This window comes from Carlito syrichta, unplaced genomic scaffold (genome assembly GCF_000164805.1).
Source record: "Carlito syrichta isolate Samal-C Ts95f unplaced genomic scaffold, Tarsius_syrichta-2.0.1 Scaffold305718, whole genome shotgun sequence".
Classification (NCBI taxonomy): domain Eukaryota; kingdom Metazoa; phylum Chordata; class Mammalia; order Primates; family Tarsiidae; genus Carlito; species Carlito syrichta.
The window spans coordinates 166,394-177,438 of record NW_007249814.1 but is presented as its reverse complement, the minus strand read 5'-3'; positions in this window follow the sequence as shown (position 1 = coordinate 177,438).

Sequence of the window (11,045 nt, the reverse complement as noted above, 5' to 3'; positions counted from 1 at the left end):
GGTTTCTTTGGCTTTGCAGAAGCTTGTCAGTTTAATAAGGTCCCACTTGTCTATCTTCTCTCTTATGTCCTGTGGGTTTCGGGTTTTGTTCAGGAATTGGATGCCAGTTCCGATTTCCATGAGGGTATTTCCTTCCTTTTCTAAGGTTCTTATGGTTTGAGGTTTTACATTTAGGTCTCTGATTCATTTGGAGTTAACCTTTGTGCATGGGGATAAATAGGGGTCCTGTTTCATTTTTCTGCATGTGGTCAGCCAGTTTTCCCAGCACCATTTACTGAATAGGTTCTCCTCTCCCCAGTGGTAGGTGGTGGGGGCTTTGTCAAAGATGAGTTGGTTGAGAAATTGAGGTTTTGCTTCTGGAATCTCAATTCTATTCCATTGATCTATATGCCTGTTCCTATACCAATACCAAGTTGTTTTGATGATTGTAGCTTTATAGTAAAGTTTGAAGTCTGGTAATGTGATACCACCTGCTTTGTTTTTTTTGCTGAGGATTGTTCTGGCTATTCTTGGACGTTTGTGTTTCCATATGAATTCCTGTGTTGTTTTTTCTAGGTCTGAGAAGAATGTTGCTGGTAATTTGATGGGTATTGCATTGAATAAGTAGATTGCCTTAGGTAAGATAGACATCTTCACAATGTTGATTCTTCCAATCCATGAGCATGGGATATTTTCCCACTTGTTTGCATCATCTTTGATTTCTTTGAGCAGTGTTTTGTAATTTTCATTGTAAAGATCTTCTACGTCTCTGGTTAGGAAGATGCCAAGGTATTTCATTTTTTTTTTGTGGCTATTGTGAATGGAATTGTGTTTTTTATTTGGGTTTCTGTTTGTTTATTATTGGTGTAGAGAAAAAAAAAGAGAAAGAAAGCATGTCTCACAGATGCTTCACTTAACAATTTTGCTTGGCATTGAGTGCTCACAAGAATTCTTAAACATTTTCTTGCAGTTATCTAATTGCTATGCATAACATAATCCCATGATGAAATGCAGGTGGACGTCCAAGTAAAAAACTTCACTCTAAAACTAGTTTTCTTGGTAACAGTTCTCTGAGGGACATATAGGCACAAATTCTCTGTGTTAAAATGGAAGGGCACTGCTTCTTAACATTTAATAATACCTCCTTCAACCCACTGTGGGGGGCAGGCCACTGCCACATGCAGTGCTATAGATTGGCACACCTACTCTAGAACCAATAATGCTGGACTCCACTCATTGTAGTCACCTTGAGGTCATTTCCAGGGAAGGATGGACCTGTCTCCCCAAATAGTCCTTCAAAGGCTAAATATTGTGATCAGAAGACTGGTGAAGAGGAAGATGTTTTCAGGATGTCATAGGAGATGAAATACATAGGCTATTCTGTCCACACATGAGTAGAGTCTCTAGATCCTTGGAACACAGTAGGGAATGAGAACAGAAACAGGATATGTTTCATTCCAGGAGCCTGAGGTACTTCATGCTTCTAGTTTCTAGTGCAAAACTCTGAGTTGTTTCTGAATTCTAACACAGACCTGGTCTTCTATATTATTTTGTGGCAGTATTTGTTGACTTGATTTGTAACTTTAAAATATTTAGATAAATGGTTTGTAAATCTTCATACCTATTCTTGCACTGGGTTCTATGAATATTTGGGATGGTCCTAATCCACTTAGCACACTCAGGCAAAGGAGTAACATTTTCTATCTAATTTTCACCTTTTCTTATCAATTTCATAACATAATAAATATAAATTGTTTTTGGTTTCTTTTATTATATCAACTGTGGACAGAACAAGAAAGATGAACTATAATAGAGTCTGGCTTTCTGCCAGAGGTTTGTCATCACGGTAAAAGAGCTAGGCTGAGTGGTGGGGCAGTGTTAGCTACATTTCTAGACTACTTCAGGTAGAAAGAAAAGTATAATTTCTAAATAATTTTCAGTTGTTTGATTCTATACTTCCTAAGCAATTTAAGAGGTTATTGGAACTTGTAGTTGTTAAGGAAAATTTAGGCAAAACTATTAGGTCTGTGCATCATTCTGTGAAAGTATAGTGCATGCCATTGTTCTTTGCAATTAACCAACAAGTGATGTGGGCAAGGCATTCAAACATGCTTAGTCTATTTTCTAATCCCTAATATAAAAAGTCTCAAGGAAAATAAGCCTATGATCTAGAATAGGTTCATAGTTCATACCTGGGGACAGTACAAGAGTCTTTTGTGATCATTTTTCCTCAAGAATTTCCATGCTACTCGCCATCAGTATTATTTTACCATCTGCTGTTAAAAAATAAGGTGATTGATAGATACAGAGATTTTAGTGCCTGGCACATAGTAACTACCCAGTAAATTGTAGCTGCTATGAAAAAAACTAATTAGTTGTAAAGAATGAAAATACAAGGCCAAAGTCCCCAGAAGTATGGTAAACTGTATATTCAGAGGAATTTTTCCCTAGAATAACATACTAAAAGTCCATTAGTATGCCATACATTAAGTCCCCTATATACGAACTTTCAAGTTGTGAACTTTCAAAAATGTGAACATACATTCTCATATCTGATTACATACATTAGTAGTTTACATGTCTGGCATACATTGTCGTGTGTGTGTATATCCTCTGCAAGTGGCTGTGCTTGTGTACTTTACTGTACAGTACTGTATGGAGTACAGTAGTACAGTGGTGTGTTATAAATCTATGACAGTACAGTATTATATAGTTGATTGTGTTAGTTGGGTACCTAGGCTAACTTTGTTGAATGAATTGGACTTATGAACATGTTCTTGGAATAACTCTTTTGTATGTAGAGGACTTACTGTATTTGGAAACAAAACAATATAAAGCAAAAACGTCTTTTTCAGCTTATATCTGAACAGGTGGGAAAGAAGGGAACTTCCGCAGAGGCTAGTATGACAGAGAATCTAGAAGAGTAAGCATTGGAGTTAGTGCTTGCCCTGAGGTATCTGCAAGTTCCTGCCATAGATTTGGAGCTTTAGTTAGTGGTTCATGAATGGGGGAATAGGAGACAAAGTCTAGGGCATGAATAGAGTATGAGATAGAAGTGAAAACCCCACAAGAAGTCAAGACCCCTTAAAGGTGAACTAGAAGGGAGGATACTAGAAAAAGAGTCCTTACCTTGCACACAGAAAAATGTTAATATATTATCTTCTGGCTGGGCGCAGTGGCTCACGGCTATAATCCCAGAATTTTGGGAGGCTGAGGTGAGAGGATTGCCTGAGCCCACTGGTTCGAGACCAGCCTGGGCAACTTGGTGAGATCTCATCTCTACAATAAACCAAGAAAAATGAACTGAGCATGGTGGCACAAGCCTGTAGTTCCAACTATTTGGCAGGCTGAGGTGGAAGGATCCCTGAGCCCAGCAGGTTGAGGCTGTGGTAGCAGTGAGTGTGCCACTGCACTCCAACCTGGGTGACAGAGTGAGACTTCAACTCAAAATAAAAAAAAACAAACAAAAAACGAAGAAGATGAGAAATAATCTTCTTCTCTTGGAATTTCTAAGACCTAATTTTTTCAGTGAAATTGAAGCTTTAATTTACATGATCAGAATGAATGTCCTAAAAAAAAAGAAACAAAAATTTAGTATACAGTGTTCTCAAAGTGATTTTGCTACCAGTTACCTGAATGAAGCAAAGGTAAATCATTGTCTAGTCTCTGGTTCTAAACTCAGAACTCAAGAAATTTCCAAACATAAAATTCCAAGTAACGTGAACTTGTAACAACAAACAAACAAACAAACATATACAAACAGCCATGAGTCAAGTAGCAACAAAAAACAGAATAAGACCAGCAAAAAACTCTAAAAGTGTAAAAAAAATGCACTGAAAACATTAAAAAGTTGATGAGAAGTTATCAATATTGACCAGAAGTACCTGAAAAAAATCATGTAAAAGTGAAAATAAAATAGTTGGACTAATATAGGCATAATAACAAAAAAGGGTAAAAATATTAAAATTAAAAAGAAACAAAAATAAACCTTCACCTGTACCCTCATCTTTAAATAGTAGTATGTCCAAAGAATCATCTTAAAGCAGTCAGAAAAGAAAGGCAGAAATATTATGTTGACATTTACACTCTAAAGTGCAACAGAGCTGCATTGCAATGGACTAATCAATGTACTGAAAAAAAATTGGCAATCTAGAAAAAATGTCCAGTCATTTTTCATGATTTTCTCTCTCTCTCTCTCTCTCTTTTTTTTTTTGAGTCAGGGTCTCACTCCGTTGCCTAGGCTGGAGTGCAGTGGCACGATCATGGCTCGCCGCAGCCTCGACCTCCTGAACTCAAGTGATCCTTCCGCTTCATCCCCTGAGTAGCTGGGACTACAGGCACATGCTAACATGCCAGGCTAATTTTTTGAATTTTTTTTGTAGAGATGAGGTCTTGCTATGTTGCCCAGGCTGATGCCCAACTCCTTGGGCTCAAGCAATCCTCCTGCCTTGGCCTCCCAAAGTGCGGGGATTACAGGCATGAGCCACTGTGTCTAGCCTATGTTTTTCAAGAATTTAATAGAAACAAAAAACTTTTAAGAAAATCAAAGTTGAGATTTTGACCCAAATTACTAAAGTTACTTCTGAAGAATTTTATTCAGAAAAAAAGGAAAGTGATTTACAAAAATAACATGAGAAACATGAAGAATAGTTCCAAAAGAACATAATGAATATGGGATTTAAGAAAACAATGACTGTATAAAGCATTAATGGTACTTTCTAATTTGTAATTTGATGGAAAACAAGATAAATTAAATTTCAGACAACAGTTACATAGAAGTTGTAACAATGGTGAGCAGGGTTAAGTCAATGTTTTTTATATTGCTGGACATGCAAAATTGTGCAGAATATGCTATACACATTTGAGAGGGCACAGCTTAAGTCATAATTCAAAGACTGTATGACCTGTGTAGCTATACACACTGATTCTGAGGTAAGATATGATATAATCTTAGGAGTTGTTAAATTAATTATGTTAAAATTAATAGAATAACTGCCAGAAAACAGAAACTATATTGCTACCAAAGTAGTAGAAGTAATACGGGGAATAAGGAAATGAATAAATGAATAAAATGAATAAATGAAATGAGGAAAAAGAAATGAAGAAAAATTGATATAAAAAGCACAAAATAAATCAGTAATCACAATGTAAATGGAGTAAATTTTAATTGATAAATATTTTCATATCCAGTTGTTTGCTATTTAAGAGACCCATTTAAAACTTCCAAACATGAGAAATTTGATAGTGAAATAATAAAAAGATATATACTGGCGAACACTAATAAAAAAAAGAAACTAATGTTGTTGTATTACTATCATGTAAAAAACCGCAAGGACAGCACAAAATTACTAGAGATAAAGAAAGTTACCACATATGGATAAAAGTTTCTGTTCATTATGTACAAACAATGCTGCTTTTCTGAGCCTAACAACAACTTTAAATATATATAAGGACGAACACCACACTCAGATACCTTGCTCAGTAAATGATTGATCTGCCAACAACCAATATGACCACGGAAGGAGAATCTTCCCCAGATTCTACAGAAAGTATTGCAATCCTGCTGATGGGGGGATCCTCTACTCAGAGGATTTTGCCAATGACAAAATTGAGAACCTCTGACTAGAAACAGAACTATGAGCTAAAAAAAGAATTTTGTTTTAAGTGGCTAAATTTATGATAATTTGTTACGCAGAAATAGAAAACCACAATGCTATATTCAACATCTGAACAACTCATCTATATTTTCAAAAAAACACCTATGAATCATTTATGTAAATTGACCAGATTTGACCATAAAGCAAATCTCAGTGAAATTGAAAGAATTTTTAATATGCACACCATATTTTGTGATAGTACAATTTGGTTAGAATAAACAAAAAATGAATAATGATATCCATATGTATGGATATTAAAAGATACATTTCTAAATATCTCATGAGTAAAAAATATTAAAAATTAAAATATGCTTAGTAATGAATATTAAAAGTTCTACTTATCAAAATTTGTAGAATGCGTCTAAGTCTTAGCAAATGAGGAATAGAGGGAATCTCCCTTAAACTGATGAATATCTCTAAAATCCTTCAACAAATATATTCAATTGTGAATGCTTAGAAATTCCTTTAAAATTGAAGATCAAAACAAGGGTGCCTAATATCACTATTTCAATTCACCATTTACTAATGGTCTTAGTAGGCATAGCAAGATAAGAAGAGTAATATATAAATATATAAATAAAGATGAGAAAAAATAATAAAACTTGTAACAATTGGAATTAAGAAAACAAATGTCATTATTCTTAGGTGGTATAATCATCTACATAGAAGTTCCCAAATATTTATGGACAAATTATTAGATTTATCAAGAAAGATGAACTAGTTTTGCATATAAGATTGATATGTAAAAGTCATTCTTTTGTATACTGACACATTAGAACAAACAACATAGGCAAAAAGAATATATTTGTAAATGTAACAAATATAAGGCATTTAGGAATAAAATTAACAAAAATGTGCAAAAATTTTTATGTAGAATCTATAACATTTTAATAAATGTCAACAAATATTTAAATAAATTGAGTGCCATACCATGTCATGGACAGACAGACACAATATATTTTAAAATGTCATTATCTGCAAATTGACTTATTCAATGTCATGTCCATCAAAATTCCTTTTTTTTTTTGAGAAAGGATTTATTGAGAGGACAGAAAAGCTCCCACAGTGGGAGGGGACCTGAGAGGGCTGCCCCATCAAAATTCTAATAAATCTTTTCCCGAAGTTTTTTCTAAAAATTATATGAAATTCTGGAGCTTCAAGAATAGCTAAGACGCTACTAACAAGAACGAAGTATAGAAAGTTGCTTTGTCATATATCAATATTTATCCTAAAGCTATCTAATATTATAGAGCTATATTTTATATTTGTTATAGCAGACTATCAACATTGTTAGGATATTTGAGACAAAATGGAAGAGAATAGAGACTCCAGAAAATTAACATGCGTATTTATGTAAACTGACACTTGACAGAGGTAATATTCCAGATTAGTGAAAACATAAAAGACTGTTAAATATATTGGGCATAGAACACCAGAAAAGAGTAGAGAAACCAGAAATAAATCCATGTTTTCACAGACAAGAGATTTTTAAGAAAGGCACCAAGAGCCTTCACTAGGGAAAGGACAGTCTATTCAATAAATGAAGCTGGGAAAATTGGATATCCATACACAGAAAAATAAAACTAAATTCCCATCTCTCACCATATATAAAAATCAAGTCAAAGTGGGTTAAAGACTCAAATGTAAAACCAGAAATGATGAGACTACTAGAAGAAAACGTAGAGAAAATATCTCAGGACAGTGGTCTGGGCAAAGTTTTTATAGAGAAAATCTCAAAAGCACAGACAAAAAATTAACGAAAAAGACAAATTGGATTATATAAAATTAAAAAGTAGTGGTACAAAAAAGAATACAATCAATAGAGTGAAGGGGCAACCTGCATAATGAAAGAAAATATTAGCAAACTATTTGTCCAACAAAGGATTAATATGTAGACTATAAAAGGAACTCAATGCAATATTAAAAAACCACAAATATTCCAACTAAAAATGGGCAAATGAGCTGGATAGACATCTCTCAAAAGGCATACAAAGTATATGAAAATATACTCAACATTCCTATCCATCAGAGAGAGACACACACACACACACACACACACACACACTCACACCCACAATGAGATACCATCTCACGCTAGTTAGAATGGCTACTATCAAAAAGACAAAAAATAACAAACACTGGTAAGGATTCAGAAAAAGGGAATTCTTTTTTTTCTTTTAATTTTCCTAAAGATGTGGGGTACAATTCAGGATTAGGTATACAAATGTTCATTATGCATGTACCCTTGTTGATAAGGTGTGCCCTCCCCTCTACCCCAGGCAGATTCCCACTACTGCCAATCCCGCTTCCCCACTCCCCTCCCAGCAGTTTCCCACTACTGCCGATCGAGAAAAAGGAATTCTTATATACTGTCAAGGGAAATGCAAATTGGTATAGCCCGTATGGAAAACAGTATGAAGGTTCCTCAAAAACTAAAATTTAAACTACCATATGATCCAGCAATCTCACTACTAGGTATATATCCAAAGAAAAACAATAAGTACATCAAAAAAATATCCGTACTTCATGTTTATGGCAGCACTATTCACAATACCCAAGATATGAAATCAACCTAAGTGTCCATCAACAGATGAACAGATAGAGAAAATGTGGTAAATATATGCAGTAGAATACTATTTATTAAAAGAATGAAATTCTGTCATTTATAGCAACATAGATAAGCTTGGGGGACATTATATGAGGTGGAATAAACCAGGCACCGAAAAATAAATATTACATGTTCTCACCCATATGGAAACGAAACATGTTCATATCATAGAAGTAGAGAGTAGTTTGGTGGTTACCAGAACCTGGGAAGGGTGAAGGGTGGAGGCTTGCCAGAGGTTGGTTAGCTGATATCATAGTACAGCTAGGTAAGAGGAATACATCCCAGTGTTCTACACATATAGGGGGACTACAATAAACAATGATTTATTGTATATTTTCAAATAACTGGAAGAACAAATTTTGAATGTTCTCATCAAAGAAAATGATAAATGTTTGAGGTGTGGAATATGCTAATTACTCTGATATAATCATCACATATTGCATACATGTATCAAAACATCACACTGCGCCTTATAAATATGAACAATTATTATGTGTCAGTTAAAAATTGTACAGAATAAAATTTGCACAATTTTATTGTACTGTATTGTACAATAACACATTTGTTTGGGGAAATGAGTATTCACTTGGAAATAAAAGACAATGGATCCCTAATCCCTGATGAATTTCAGATGCATCAAGCACTTAAATGTCACGGGAAAACTTTAAAATTAAAAATAAAAAACTATTTGTTGAATGTACACATGAGTTGTAGCAAATTTCAAAATGTATCACTGAGGGAAAAGTTGATAAACTTCAACTTATTGTTTTGCCTGCCAGTATTTGGGCAAAGAAAAGAAAGCAGGCAAAGAGTCAGATCGACATGTCCCAGTCCTAAAGTCAAGTAGAACCCTGAAAATACTTTCCAAATAAACAATGACATGTTTATAAGAAATTAGGCACTAGTTCTCAGGCATTTATCACTTACAGAGCTGTATTTTCATGATATTTATCTTTTTACTAAATTTGTTGTTCCTGGTTGTGCATAACTGTCTCACAATACAACTATTATGAATTCTTACCTAAATTCTCTTTTCTTAGGTTTCCTTGAGAAACTCAGCCTGTTTTTAACTCTAGCCTCAGGATACTCTATATTATCTTTAAGAATAGTTTACTACTGACAGCTTTTCCTTTGAAAATGATTTTTGGCTCCTTTTACCAGAGGCTGCCATTGGACATAGAAATGGAAATTCCAGCTCAACAGTTTCTTTTTACTACTATTAGTTTGCCACAAACTGGAGTCTCAACTGCTTGGCAAAAATAAAAGCCACAACTTGTACTTTGCTCCTGGCATAAACTCAAAAGGACAATTGGTGCCATTTGTAATCTAATCAAAACAGATCAGGGAGACCACTGGGTTTCTAATTCAAGCTGCTTTGAGTTGGTCCCCTTGATAGTCCTGTGTGAGGAGATAATTGACTCTATTGCCAGGATGGTGTATATGTTTTTTTCCCCTGAGGAAAGACTGCCATAGGGCAAATTAAGGGCAATTAGCAGGAGGACTGGGTAATTGCCGATACATTTGGTAAACTCCTATGGGCTTTGGAGTCAGAAGGGCCCCTTTTTGGCTCCTGTTTTTGCCATTTGCTTGTCATTTGACTTTGGAGAAAATACTTAATCTCTCTGAATATTAATTTTTCCATTTGTAATAAAAACTTCTTGATAGGGTTGTTATGGGCATTAGAGATAACATATTGTGTCAAGAATTGTGGCTGGGATGGGGATGGTTGTTGATAAATGTTACCTATTTATTATTATTAAAAAAACATCTGACAGATTCTCATCATATACCGATCAATATAATAGAAATGATGTGATTGCACTCTTAGGACTTAATCTGATGTTTAAAAATGGCATGATATTAAACTCAACTAAATATAAGATCTGGATGCTTCTGCTTGGGGCATGGGTTAGAAATACAGTTTAAAGATGTTTCTAGGACAGATTGGTAATTCTCAGACTTGCTTGGTCCTTGTCTACAAGATCCTCTGGTGACTGAGGATATGTGAATATTTCCCTTTCTTACATTTTTGATTTACAAACAAATCTATAGCTAATATTTTAATACAAATATAGTTCTAAAACATAAGAACAAAATTAATGAGATACATTGCACCACTAAAAATTTAACAACACAAAATTTTCAACAGAATTGCAATTGCATTTAAAAAAAATTCTGATTTAATAATTTATTCTCCCCATGTGGAGCTCTGCATATAGTCAACTAAATTACTTCTATTTGTTTCCATGGGGAAATAATTTCAATTTTGCTTCCTTCTGACACTACAAGCTACCCTCTTCCCTCTGTAGCTAGTGAGTTATTATGCTTGAAGACTATGAAGTTACTCAATATCATACTGAATGCATTCTAATAGAAACGTATTATTTTTTCAAGAGGTGTATTTTAAATAGAAAACATTTGTTAGTTAGCTGACTAGTTAGTTGTCTATATTACGCTTCTTCCATGGCCAAAATGGTTACTCATTATTGGAAGAAAATAATTGGACTATTATTATTTTTTAGACAAGGTCTTGCTCTGTTGCCCAGGTTGAAATGCAGTGATATGGTCATAGCTCCCTGCAACCCCAAGCTCCTGAGCTCAAACAATCCTTCTGCCTTAACCTGGTAAGCAGCTGGGACTAAAGGCACGCACCACTATGCCTGACTCATTTTCTTATAATTTTGTAGAGACAGGGTCTTGCTATGTTGCCCAGGCTGGCCTTGAACTCCTGGTGAACTTCCAGAAATCCTCCTGCCTCTGCCTCCAAAGTGCTGAGATTATATGTGTAAGCCACTGCACTA